This window comes from Nipponia nippon, unplaced genomic scaffold, assembly GCF_047370975.1.
Source record: "Nipponia nippon isolate SJK-2023a ecotype South Korea unplaced genomic scaffold, ASM4737097v1 scaffold_1, whole genome shotgun sequence".
Taxonomy (NCBI): domain Eukaryota; kingdom Metazoa; phylum Chordata; class Aves; order Pelecaniformes; family Threskiornithidae; genus Nipponia; species Nipponia nippon.
The window spans coordinates 122650859-122663649 of NW_028262290.1; the positions used below are offsets into that span (position 1 = coordinate 122650859).

General features: G+C 39.8%; 1 long non-coding RNA gene across 1 annotated transcript in view; it reads right to left on the minus strand.

Moving 5' to 3' along the window:
• LOC148057599 (uncharacterized) overlaps nt 1-11708 on the minus strand; it is a 30558-nt gene extending 18850 nt beyond the window's left edge. The window contains exons 1-2 of the long non-coding RNA XR_015707634.1: nt 11635-11708; nt 10616-10701 (exon numbers count right to left, since the gene is read on the minus strand). This is a non-coding gene — a long non-coding RNA (uncharacterized LOC148057599). The remainder of the gene's footprint in view (nt 1-10615; nt 10702-11634) is intronic.
• Nucleotides 11709-12791: the final 1083 nt, after the last annotated feature.

Genomic DNA, 12791 nt, shown 5'->3' on the forward strand with positions numbered 1-12791 from the left:
ACTTCTGGTGCACTGTGTAATGCTGGTGAAATTTGTCTGGTGCACTCTGTTCAGTTTTGGGCATAACAAATTGGAGAAGGGTAGAAAATATCAACAAGAATGATATGAGTACTACAAAGCTAACTAATGAAGAAAAGCAGATTGATTTGGTGAATAAGTCTTCTCTGGAAAGAAGAGGATGTATAGTAGAAAATACACATTACAACAGTCTTCCAGTATACAGAAGGGAGAAAAATCAAACACTACTGCAGGTAGCCAAAGAAAAATTATGAGCTTCCGAGTGTAATCAAGAATTGCAACATATTATTTAGGGAAAAGGAATGATTAAGAAAACTCTTCCACTACAATTTATTTTTTTTAGAGAGCTTCATGAAGGACTGCTAAGCATACTCATCCTGCGTCAGGGAAGATGAATTTCTCATACACTTTTTGAAGTCCCTTCTAGCCCTATACTCCTAAACTTAGACCAAAAATTATTTGTACATTGACAAAGAAAGTTTTGGTACAGTGCTCTTATATAAATATGCTCAAAGCTGAACAGCCTTACACTGACTCTCTTTGGTGCCTTTTAGATATCTGTGCTAGGACTCCACAGGAATTAAGGCACACAAACACTTCTATGCTTCAACTTATATGTTTACTAGAAAGCATGAAACTTGATATAACTATGATGTTTATAAAATTCATGTTTCTGGTTTGCATTTCTGTTTTGCTTATCTTGGTAACAGCATATAAGGTACAGCATTACACTTTTGGCAGGTGGTGGGAGTTCAGTGCACTACTAGCAAGCACTTTGACACTCCAGAGCAACCACCAGCAAAGGTCAAAACCTAGTTTAATAAAATACATTGTTTAACGAAGCAATGCCTCATTTTTTAATGACTTCTACTTTTTTTTTTAAAGACAGATTGCCCAATTCCTGTACATTAGCAGGTTTTTTAGAAGTAACCCTAATGAGATATCCATGTGTCATAAGGCACATACATAAACCAGTCTGGCACCACTGATGTGTGACTGGTCAACTCGCTACTTGCCCTAATTCTAGGAAATCTCCCATTGAATAGTGAAATGAAAAGGTAGGCAGAGGGAGAAGTTAAAATGGCATTTGTGATGCGCTTCTTCAGCTTGTCTTGAACTTCATGGACACCAAGTCATTCTTTGGTAACTAGCTATGAACTGTATACCACAAACATGATCTCCTAGAAAATAATCTCCAATATCTATCTTTTGTAAAGCTCAACTCCAGATCCTCTTTTCACCTGGGGCTAAACCAAATCTGCATGGTCTGCAACCGACTTAATCTCTGTCACCCAGTCAGGAACAGCAGTCTCTTGACTAGACAATTGAAGGAATGAGAAATATCGTCTTCCCATGGCCCTCTAAGTTTGGCTAATTATTGAAGGGAGAGGCACCAGAAGGGGAAGGTGGAATGTAGATCTTCTGGCATAGGGTTTGTAATTAATTTACATCCCCTCCTTAAATTAAACAATTCCATCACTAATGCGAGCTTTGAGATTGCAGTAAAATACTTCCTGGGGCCCAAAGTAGATAAGTACTTCAAAAAAAAAAAAGCCCTCAGAATAAAGGGTCTTGTGAACAGAACAATAAACTACTGTCAACTGCTGCCCAGCAAGCCCTGTGGCAGCTGTTTGTTGTGAGGAGGATATTTCATCTAAGAAATTAATCTCTCCTTAAAGGTAAGGCTTACTCCCAGTGAAGACAGAGGTAAAATCTGAAACAAATTCACCACAGCTAGCATTTTACACCCACCTGTCAGGAACATAAAGTCTGGCCAGCTCTGCACTGGCACTGCCCCAGTTACTGTAGTAGTACAAAATATACAGCCCTCTACCCTAGTTCACCCTGACGATGCATGCAGAATAGGAAATGCTTGCAGGGTAATTTAATCTATCTGGCCTGTGTAAGGCTCTCTTGATAATCTTGGATGCTATGCCTTGTCTGAATAAATGAGGAGTATGCCTCTGGTTTTTTAATTGAAACAGATTTTGGTGCACAGACTTCCATTACCAGGCCATTCCCCTGAGATTCTGCTGAATCCAGGTGATGACAGCATTGCCAGTGCTGAAGTTTATTTCTGTGCAACCTTGCATAACATTGCCCTGTTGGGAAAGAGCCCCCAAAAGGGCTTGAAAAAGTAACCAGTCTGGGTAAAGAAAGAAAGCAGGCTTCAAAAATCTGAATTCTGACTGCCTACTGCCAGCCAGTCTGAAACACTGCCCGATTGTCCAGGGTAGCCTGCAATCTTGTGGGAATACAAAGCTACGCTTGTAATCTAGACAAGCGCATTGGCTGCTATTTCCCACACAATGATACGGATTTAGCTGGAATGCTCTCCACTGCAAACACAACTGAGGTAGAAACCTTTACCACTATTAGCCAACAGCCTGGATTTCATCCATTTAAAAGGAGAAAAGAAAAACAAGTACCAAAAGACTGAACTGAAAATGCAGACATTTAAAATTGGGCACGTGCCTATTAATATTCAAAGTACATCCGTTTGAACCTCATTTTGAAAAGGATGACCAATAATTAGTTCCTCTCTGCAGAGCCTAAGATGTGGTAGTCCCTATTCTGATCACCTACTTAAAATGCTAGCCAAGTTTCTCTTATCTCCCACCACACTTTTTGCAACAGGTTTTCCTCCAGCCTAGATAAATACAACCCTGCCCTACCCTTATCCATTCAAAGATCATTTTCTTTTCTTGGAAAAGAAATCACTCTCACAGAAATCTAAGCCCACCGCTTCTTGTCTCGTCTGTCACAAATAGGGAAAGCAAAGCAGACTCCTTCCTTCAGCACCTTTTTAGATATCTGAAGGCTGCTACATTTTTATCCTCCCACTCTTTTGGTCAAATGGCCTTAATCTTCCTAGATCATTTATCCTACGTGTCTAATCACTATCTCAAGACTGCCGATTTCACCACATCCCTTTCCAACATATGTGTTTGCCTATATAACATAGTAGCTACTGTGGGAAACTTAACATGAATCCACATAAATCTGACAGGCATTTAGATCACCATGTGTCTTGTTTTAAAGTTTGTAGGACTCTTCACATTGCCTTCAACAGGGACTGTATCAGATCCCATTCACAGCAGCATGTGTGTTCAGCTTGCTTTTCAGGTATTCTGAAAGATATGGAAAAGTCAAGATTCTTCTCTCAGAAAGGATCACATGCATTCTGTAATTCCCTTTAGAGTTGAGATAACCCATGAGGACAAAGCAGTAACCTTGGTCAGACACACACTGGCTTTGCTCTTTATGTTACATTTCAACATCCCTTTTCTTTCCAGGCAGTGTTTCAGAAGTACCACAGTTCCTCTATCAGTGAGGCTCAGAGCAAGCCACCAACCCATCAAACCGCCTTGGGGATCTAGTTAGCAGCTGGTCTGGCAGCATGTATACAAAGTGTTCAGTTGATAGAAAACCTAGTTTACGGAATCCATGTATTTTCTGAATCATGAAGTCAAGAAAATTACTTATCGCAATTGTAATCTAGCAACGAGGTTTAACAACTAGCAGTGCAGTATTTCCTATGGTTGAAAGTGAAAGTAATTTAAGAAAAAGCTAACTTAACTTGATTTAAAGAGTTTGAACTGATTGAAATACCAGTGGTCTGTGGTTTTTTCTCCCCCTGCTTCATAAGAAAATATGTAAAAGCCAGAAAGACCACCAAAGATCAGACATAGGCAGGATATCTAAAAAAAGAAAAGTGGAACTCAGCTTTAACCTTGATCATACACATAAAAACCAAACTCATCCCTTTAACTGTACAGAGGCCAATTAAAAAAAGTAACATGAAATTCTCAAATACCAAACTAATAGAAAAGTCATTTAATAGTGACCATGAAAACTGAAGCTAAACAGTTTGCAGACATCATTTGCTGAGCTACATGAATGAACATCTTAGAATAAGATCCTTATGATTTCAAATGTTTTTATCCAACTCTGTGGTGGAAGGACTTAATTGGGATGGAAACCAGCAAATAACTGCAGTGGTCAATGAAGCTGACAGCATCTAAAGAGGACCTTTTCTTAGCTTGAAAGCTGTTTATTAACACAGCACTAGTTAATTTATTTTATTCTCTCTATATATTTCATTATCTTAATGTCATCTTTCACCTGCAGGAATTCATCATATGCTGCATGCTGTGAAATGAGTTACCTAAGCTGCATCTTAGACAAGACAATTATCTCATTTCAACTGGATTGCAAGATCAAAATAGATGGAAAGACTATAAATGACTTGGAAAAATAGTTCTGACTGCTACTTCTCTGGTCAAGATGCATCATGCATGCATTCTGTTTAGGACCACTTAGCAGCATTTTACTACATGGGACAGGGCTGCTCAATAGAAACTGATTCTAGCTAATGTTGAGTCTAGACCAGGATCAAGCTTAAGTATATCTTCGTGATTCAAGGTGCAAGGTGCTGCAGCCATGACCACAGTTTAGGAAGCCAGTTGGCCACAGTTATTACCTGCAGAAGCCAACACAAACCACAATACTAGCTTGCTATGACAAAGGCATCAAAAGAATGGGTTGTAAGCATATAAAATACCAAAAACTTTCCTTCTTCTGGAGTAGATGATGCTGTAGGCAGTCAACTCATTCCCCAAATTGAGCAGCATGACCAGGATATGATTATGATGGACAGGGAAGGCACCGATTTGTCATGTTTTCATAGTGTCTTTGATTGATTGGAAAAGAATTCCACCAATCCTCAAGCACAGAAACACACTGCTGCACAGAGGGGGATTTCAGAAAGTTCAGTGGTAGAAACAACTGTACTTTCTTTAAAGGATATTTATGCTGAGTAAAAGGGATACACACTGTCCCACAGACACCTGAAATCCTTTCATAATTAGACCAAGGGAAGTCTCCATAATAAAGACAGACAAAACAGTTTTAGTAGATTGGGACAGCAGGTTGGGGGAATTATTAGCTTATTTGGATAAAATTCAGTACATACACATATATACATACAGAGGAAAAAATGCTGCAGTGATCCCTTTTGACAAATATGAAACAAAACCATTCTGATTTCTTCAGACATCATTTGCAATAGGATGCAGTGCCATTATCTCCCTCCTAATATGTGCATTCATAGTCAAGACACTGAAAGACAAGAGAATTAGGGTCAACTTCCACCCATACCAGCTTGGGGTAGAACCTCACTCAGAGGCCTCTGCTGGCTGAACTGTGCTGAAATGAATCTCTTCCAACCTTCCCAGCAGAGACTGGTAAACTTCACATATGTGCTCAGACATGTGTTGAAACAGTGACCCCTATGTCACCCTCAAACAGGAGAGTGCCATCACAAGCTATCTGTAGACATCCACTCTTTTTCTTACTATCCTAATAAAGTGAGTGATCTGTCTCTAAGAGAAGATGCCCATCCTCTATGTATAATCTTTTTGCAGTGGCAGCCCAACTCATTACTCTAGTAACACAGGCATCAGAAGCAATGATGATCAGAATCCCAGTTCAGAAGACTGAGGCTAGCTGTGGTATACTTGCTTTTATATTTAAGACTGATCTTCTACCATATTTTCTTAAAATTAATTCCAGCAAGGTTTCAGCTAGCCACTCTCCACTTTTCATTGCTATTCTACCTTCTGAAGTACTGCAGGAAAGAAGGAACTCTTCTGCTCCAAAATATCTACGGAATTTAGGTCAGAATGGCATTACACTACAAATACTATTAAATTACAGAAGGCTTGCTTTCTCCACCTAGTGGCTAAAATACAAAGCTAATATTCTATACTATAGAAGTGCCCTAAGGTAAAAAAGCAAAATAAAAAATTTTTTTTTTTTTTTTTTAAAAGATAAATGCCCTCATTCCCTAATACTTTGGAGGCTTCATTTTATCTGAAAAACTGACAAGGTTTTCCTCTCCCCCCACCCTCAATAAAAGAAATTTTGCCTTTTCAGGCAAATCAAGGGACATGGATTTTGCCCTCAATGAAAGCTGCTAGGCTAAGATCCCTGGTGGTTCAAATCATCTGTTTTCTGGAAGAAAAACATGGAAGAGGCACAGTGCAAACAAATCAGCTCACAATTAAGACACTGAGACCTGCCCAGGTGCATGCTGAGCAATATGAGAAGAAATCCAAAGATACTATTTTTCCTACATTTGTGCTTTTAAGCTCACTGTGGGTAAGTTTTCCTGACTGCCGTAAAGTAGAGCAGCCCAAAGCTCATGATCAGGTTAGCAAGAGCTCCCTTGGCCCAGGAGAGCAGGCTGGAAGTTATGAAGTCATAGGAAGGCCCCAGCTACATCGTTTCTCAGTTACATCCTGTAGATGTACAAGCAATGAGAGCAAGGTCTACAGCTGCACTCAGCAAATACCTCCAACAGGACTGCCCTTCATCTGAGTGACCCTCCTGCTTATATTGGCTTTGTAGGAACATTATATGCTTGGTCTGGTCCACAGGATCCAAATTGATTGTTTCATGACTGTAGACAAAGTTTACTGTGCATGCAATTATTCTCCAAGGCCAAATGAAATCAATATAAGGAAACAAGAATACTGATGGGTCCCTATCTAGAATGTAAAGCAATAAGGAAAAGTAACCAAGTCACTGCCCTGTAGAGTTGTTCTGCCTGCACTTCCTTCCCCAACTCCAAGTAGCAATGAATACCAGTATCACCTGCTGGGGAGGGCTTACAGAAAAACTCTGGAAGTTAAAATACAGATAGAATGCAAACCCCTTTGTAGTTTCACAACCTGTCATTTACTCTGAGATACAAAAGTGAAACAGTCCCTCCTCTGATTACCTTAAGGCAGGATCTCACCTAAGTCTTGGTACCTCAAGCTGGACTTCCAAAGGCAGTGTAGTCTCCCAAGGCTCTTTTCATAATCAAAAGACATAAACAGGTGCCTCCAGAGTGAGTTATCTGGCCTTTCTCAGAGCTTGGTCCAGGATGAGCTGCACTGGCTTCCATAAGGTCCACCTCCCTAGAAGAGACTTAGGAAGACTAGCTCAGAATCAAACCATCTCTAATGTGGGGTGCTAAAGTAGAGTAGATGATTTGTACCCTAGCATACTAGGACTGGAATTCTTAAATGCTACATGCTTTACTTGTTAATCTAAAGAGCCACTAGCCTCTCAGAGTAAGGCTCAGAATGAATGTTTTGCTTTCAAGATCAAAAGTCCAGTCAGCATATATTTTACTGTTTCAGAAAAGGAGGGGGAGGCAGGGATGGAGAAGAAAATTTTCTATTCATATTTCCCCCTCTATCAGCTAATCATCTAATCGGCTCCAAGTTTCACAAAATTGAGACAGGCAAGAGACTGTGGAAATGCTGAGATAAGTTTTTTCCTCTTTCTAACGGCAGAGTCCAATGAATTCTGAGGTATTGTAGTAGTCGTCTGGTTCAGCAGCTACCCACTTCTTATTGACACATGCAGATTTGGGTGGCAATCATGAACCCTGCACCCACTGGGTCATAAGGGGCATGGCTCTGGAAAAAGCATCTCCATCATCTCTCTAGTTACAAAAGATGATAGAAAAAACTTGCTTCATCCTTAATACCCAATAAACCCAGTCCCATCCAAATGTATATATTTGTGCTTATTCTAAAAACCCAGGGAATTCAATGTGCTTATGTTCACAAAGAGAACCAGAAGAGAGAGTCTCAAATTCTCCACACAGAATGAACTTTGCAAAATAGTTGCAATCATTAAAAGCATGTCTTCAGTTGTGGAGAATGTGTAAGGTTGGTTTGACTTAAATGGAATTTATGTTTGCTATTACAATTCAGCTTATGGTTAAGTGCTTTCCGGAATAGAGATTGATTTAAACCTGATTTAAATGTTTTGCAGGTCTGGATCATCTGTACATCAATGACAGTCATAAACAGAACCTAAGAGAACCATTTTTATTTCAGGATTTTCAACATTATAGGAGAGTTACAAAACAAAATGTGAAAAACCCACAACACAACATATGGGGAAAATAGGTCTTATTTTTGTAGTTTCTAAAGCTATTGGGGGTGGTGGGAAAAAGGGCCTGGTTTTGTAACATTTATACTGAGGACATCCAGTTTATATGCCACTACTTTCATCAATGGGTCATCTGCATCTTAGAGCATGAAAAGCTGAACTATACCATACTTCGGAAAGGATTAGAATTTATATTATGTAAGATAAATCAGAGATAGACTTTTTGATAATTGGCAATGTCCTTTCAGATTTACAATATCAAGTCTCTCCGAATGTCAGAGGAAGGTGCTTGCTTAACAACATATTGTAAGAAGAAATATTACTGACCTACTTCCACTCTTCAAGCAGCAAAGAGTATTGAACAGACACTTGCACTGTTATGAAACATTGCAACAGTTTAATGCAACTTAGGAAGCACCATCACCCAATGGCTTAGCACCTAGCTTAGAAGTAATAGACTTTTCTGTGTTTCTAATTAGTAATGCTAATTAGTAATGTATATCACTATAGCAGCATATGATATAGCAGTACACATTAGTAATATGCCTTCTGCACTCAGAGACAGTGTGGCTTAGAAAACAAGTAACCTACTTCTGATAGGTTCAAAAAAGCCCAGGACTTCTGCCTCTACGTCTCACACATTCCACTTGTGAACTAGCTTAACACTTAGAGCTAGCTACTGCATGACACTTCATTCACTTTTTTTTTTGGATTTCAGTATTTGTTTTCATGCCAAATTGAAGAACAACATATTCTGCATGTTTCCATAAACCAGTACAGGGTCACAACATCCTCTTCAGCTGAAACAGGTTAAGTTATTACTCCAGGTCTTACTGGAGTCATACCTACTGGGCAATGCAGCACCAAGCCATAGAGCCCTGAACCAGAACAAGAGACCCCATAGACTCACATGGCACAGCACACTCCCATGCAAATTCATCAGCTTGCTGATGTTTGATGCAGAGATAACAGGAATAATCTGGCTGTATTTGTGCAGCACTATACCCAGGTTATTCCACCTTTTCTTTTCGCAAAGCTGATAAACAAGTACTATTGCAATTTAGTAAAGGAACATGGTATAAACACCTGTTATACAGAAGTGGCCAAAGTATGTGTACATTTGCTACAAAAAAAAGCCAAAAATATCTATTGACATAGCATATTTTAAAAGTTACTCAAAAGTTCAAGCACTGCATTACTGACAATACTTTTCTACAGTGTGGGTAAGATTACTGTAACCTGCTACACATGATAAAATTGCTAGTCACACTGCCTTTCTCTAAAATCTAGCTTAGCATTTGCCTCTTCAGTAAAGGATAACACCAACCCAATGATGTATAATAGCTGATATTGCTAGGTTAAATCTCCTTTTCTATGCTATCAAGACCCATGGTGGAAATCTTCAAGCAGCTCTTTTGTTAAATCCCTTACTAGCAATCTGGAAACACAGATCAATAGTACAAAGAGATAGAGCAGGACAACTCTTTCAAGAAATTCATAGCATTGCAGGAGGAATGTGCAATTAAATTTCAAGCAGGACCTAGATATACCTGCACACTACATCTGCTTTGTGAATTGTCTTAATGGCATCATCTCAGCACAAAATGGATTCCTTTGCCTATCGCTCAGAACACTTGTGCTTTGGGCCAAGTCTACTTTATTAACTCTTGGGCCACTTCTGCCCCCACAAAAAGACACCCCAAATATAAACCAGGGCATTCACATTTTCATTTCAGAAGTTACCCAAATATTTGGAATCTAATACAGGGTGACAGAAGTCTCACTGGGAGGCTGCAAAAACAGAGCTGTACGCATTTCCCACTCAGACACAGGCTATTTTTAGACAATATTGGCTCACTAGCCAAGCAAGATTTACTGCTATCCTAAAGGTGAGATGGAAGGGCAGTACAACTCGTCACTGACTCAGTAAAAATGAATGTTAGTGTTGCAAACATGAGAGGTTTTTGCCTTTATTTTTTGAAGATGTCATGAATATTCTCTGAGTTACTTAAAGAAGAAGAGGCATTTTTGATTCTTTTTGCTTTTTTGCAAAGATGGCTTAATATCTTACTCAGATACACAAGTTATATGTGTGTCTATGCTACAGCCAGCAGTCAAAGGCGATCATGCATTCATATCCCACATTTCCACCAGGAAAGAATATGTTGGTTATATAAATGACAGCTATTTGCACTGCTTAGTCTTCAGACCTGGCAAAGTTTATTAATAGTCAGCATGCACTGGAAGACTTTTTTCTGTGTTCTTCTGCAGTGCTTAGGGGACTGAAATAATGAAGCTGTCGGCAACATCTTTTTAAAAGGTAATTGCAGGTAAAAATACAAGCAGAAATGAGAAATAAAAAAACCGCCATGGCTATAATCAATGAATTACTTGGGCAGGGGGAGAGGAAAGGGGAGAAAATGCTCACCACCATAGGCTCTGATCCTTCCCATGCTGTCCTAAGCTATTTCACTCTGCTGAAGCAATTTCACACTGAAGTGATTGAGACTTTCAGAGCCCGATTCCCCATCACCACACACCTTGTATTTCTGCTGCAGTGCAATTTCATTGTACAATGTTTTACATCAATTGTCTGCTTGAGCAGACAATTAAAACATAGTACCACATTAAGCTTATACTCTACCTCCTACTAGAAGGAAATCCAGAAGATTAAAGATCCACTTCAAATCAGAGCTGCTGCAGACAAGGAAGAGTTTGCAAGAGCAGGACCTTGAAACAGAAAAGAATCAGTTTTTCCAGACCTGTTTTTATCCCCCAAATATGTATTTCAACTTTCTGAACCTTCAAGAGATTCTGATTTAGACTTGTACTTAAGACTGAAGCCATACTTCAGTTTAGATATGATCTTAAGAAACCATACTTCAGTTTAGATATGATCTTACAAGTCCATTTCAGATTGCCTCACTATATATATGACTTGGACACATTTTAAGTGAATCAATGCACTGTGTCTTAATGCAGTCCAGACAGATCATCTCCACCACATCCCCCTTTTTGTGGCAGCTGGGGTAGTTTGAACCAGTAACTTTTTACCTGTAGAAGCTATTTATCCTTCAACTCCTGCCTAGCATGATGCCAGTTGTAATTTCCAGATAAATCTCTGGAGACAGACTGATAACTGAAAGAGAGGAGCCTGCAGCTAAGCAGCCTGTGATACATGCCTAGCTCTTATCTACAAACTGTTCCTAAGAGTGGCTTGGAGTCATAACAGGCACTGATCTGATGGAGGGTCTTACTCTGTTGGTAGGGTTTCTTGTTGGGTTTTTTTTGTTGTTTATTTAGTTTTAAATCATATACCCCACACAGTTAGGCTAGCTGTAATTGACTAGTGTTGTAATCAACACTATAACATGCTTTTTTGATGACTATTGCTCATTTCTCACACTTCAGCCTGACATGCTGAGGCTCTTTCAGCCTGTTCCAGTGTTCACGTTTTATACTTCACATGTAGCACTGAAGCATCTCTCAAGATCTGCTTTCATGGCCCCCGAGACACACTCCAAGGTTACTTCAAATGCCACGAGTTCCCTCATTGTCTCCTTCCTCCCCCAGTGGATACCCAATACCCAAAGTTCAAGTGTGCACAGGTTATGCCTACATGGCAGTCAAAGTATATTAAGGGTGCTCAACAGTCCTGCTCACCAGTGAATCAGTTGAGGGAGCAGAGGAACATCTATTACACTCCTGTTCAACCCATGCACTCAGGAACGTCCAGGACATGCTCCTGTGTCTTACACTGTAAACATAGTCTAGTTCCCCAAAATTAAAGGGATGTGCCAGATTGAATCAGGTATTCCACACTGCTTCTCTGGTATTAACCAGGCTGCTGAAACAAGAACAGGAGCTTTAAGTTAAAGATGGAAGTTCCCTGATGCCCCCATCTTCCCACTCTCCTCCCACAGTACCAGTGAGCACAATTTGAACGCCTTCACCTCAGAGCAATACCTTGTCCCCTCTCTTCTCAGTGGCTTCATTGTACCACCCTCTTGAAAAACCTCACTTTTCTACAAAGACAAATACATCTAGGAACACACCATGCACTTGCAGGAGCTGCTTCCTTACACTCTGGTGTAAGCAAACATTTTCAGTTTGGAAAACACAAACAAACCACACACCCCCCAACCAAAGTAACCCCAAAACACCAGAGAAAACAAACAGCAAAACCCACACAACAACCACCAGCTCTCCTCACCCCCAAAAATCACAAGAAGAGTGACTGAAAAAAATAAGTAAACTAAAGGGATTTTTACTTTTTTCTATTGTTTTCTGCCTGTTCAGATTTTTTAGGGAAATAAGATATTTCTGTTGATTAACAGACCACAGCTAGTAACTTCTGAACCTGTTGGTTAACTTGACCAAATTTGAGAGCGAGACAGAGGTCTCAAAGTAACAGTGTATTTTTTTCATAGACTTTTTTTCTCCATTAAAGGGGCAGAAGGGAGTTTCAGACAGGAAAACAGACACCACTAATGAAGCACCAAAAGGCTACTTAGCCTAGACAGGCTTGCCATTTGGCACCCATCTATCAGGCATCCATTCAGACCACATGTAGCTCTGACCCAGCCATAGTATGATGGACTTCCAGATCTGACAGGCTTGAGCAGGGATAGATTAGAGAGGTTTTACAATGGGATAATAAGAGCACAACTGGGGAAACAGGAAGACATGTAAGTATTGCAACAAGAGACCGATGGGGAGGTAGGGAAATGAGGATGCAAGATCCAAATCCATAGGAACTCAGGCTTCATTAACTCAGCCGCAACTGATTTATTGTTCTCAGTATTCCTGTTCAGAATTAC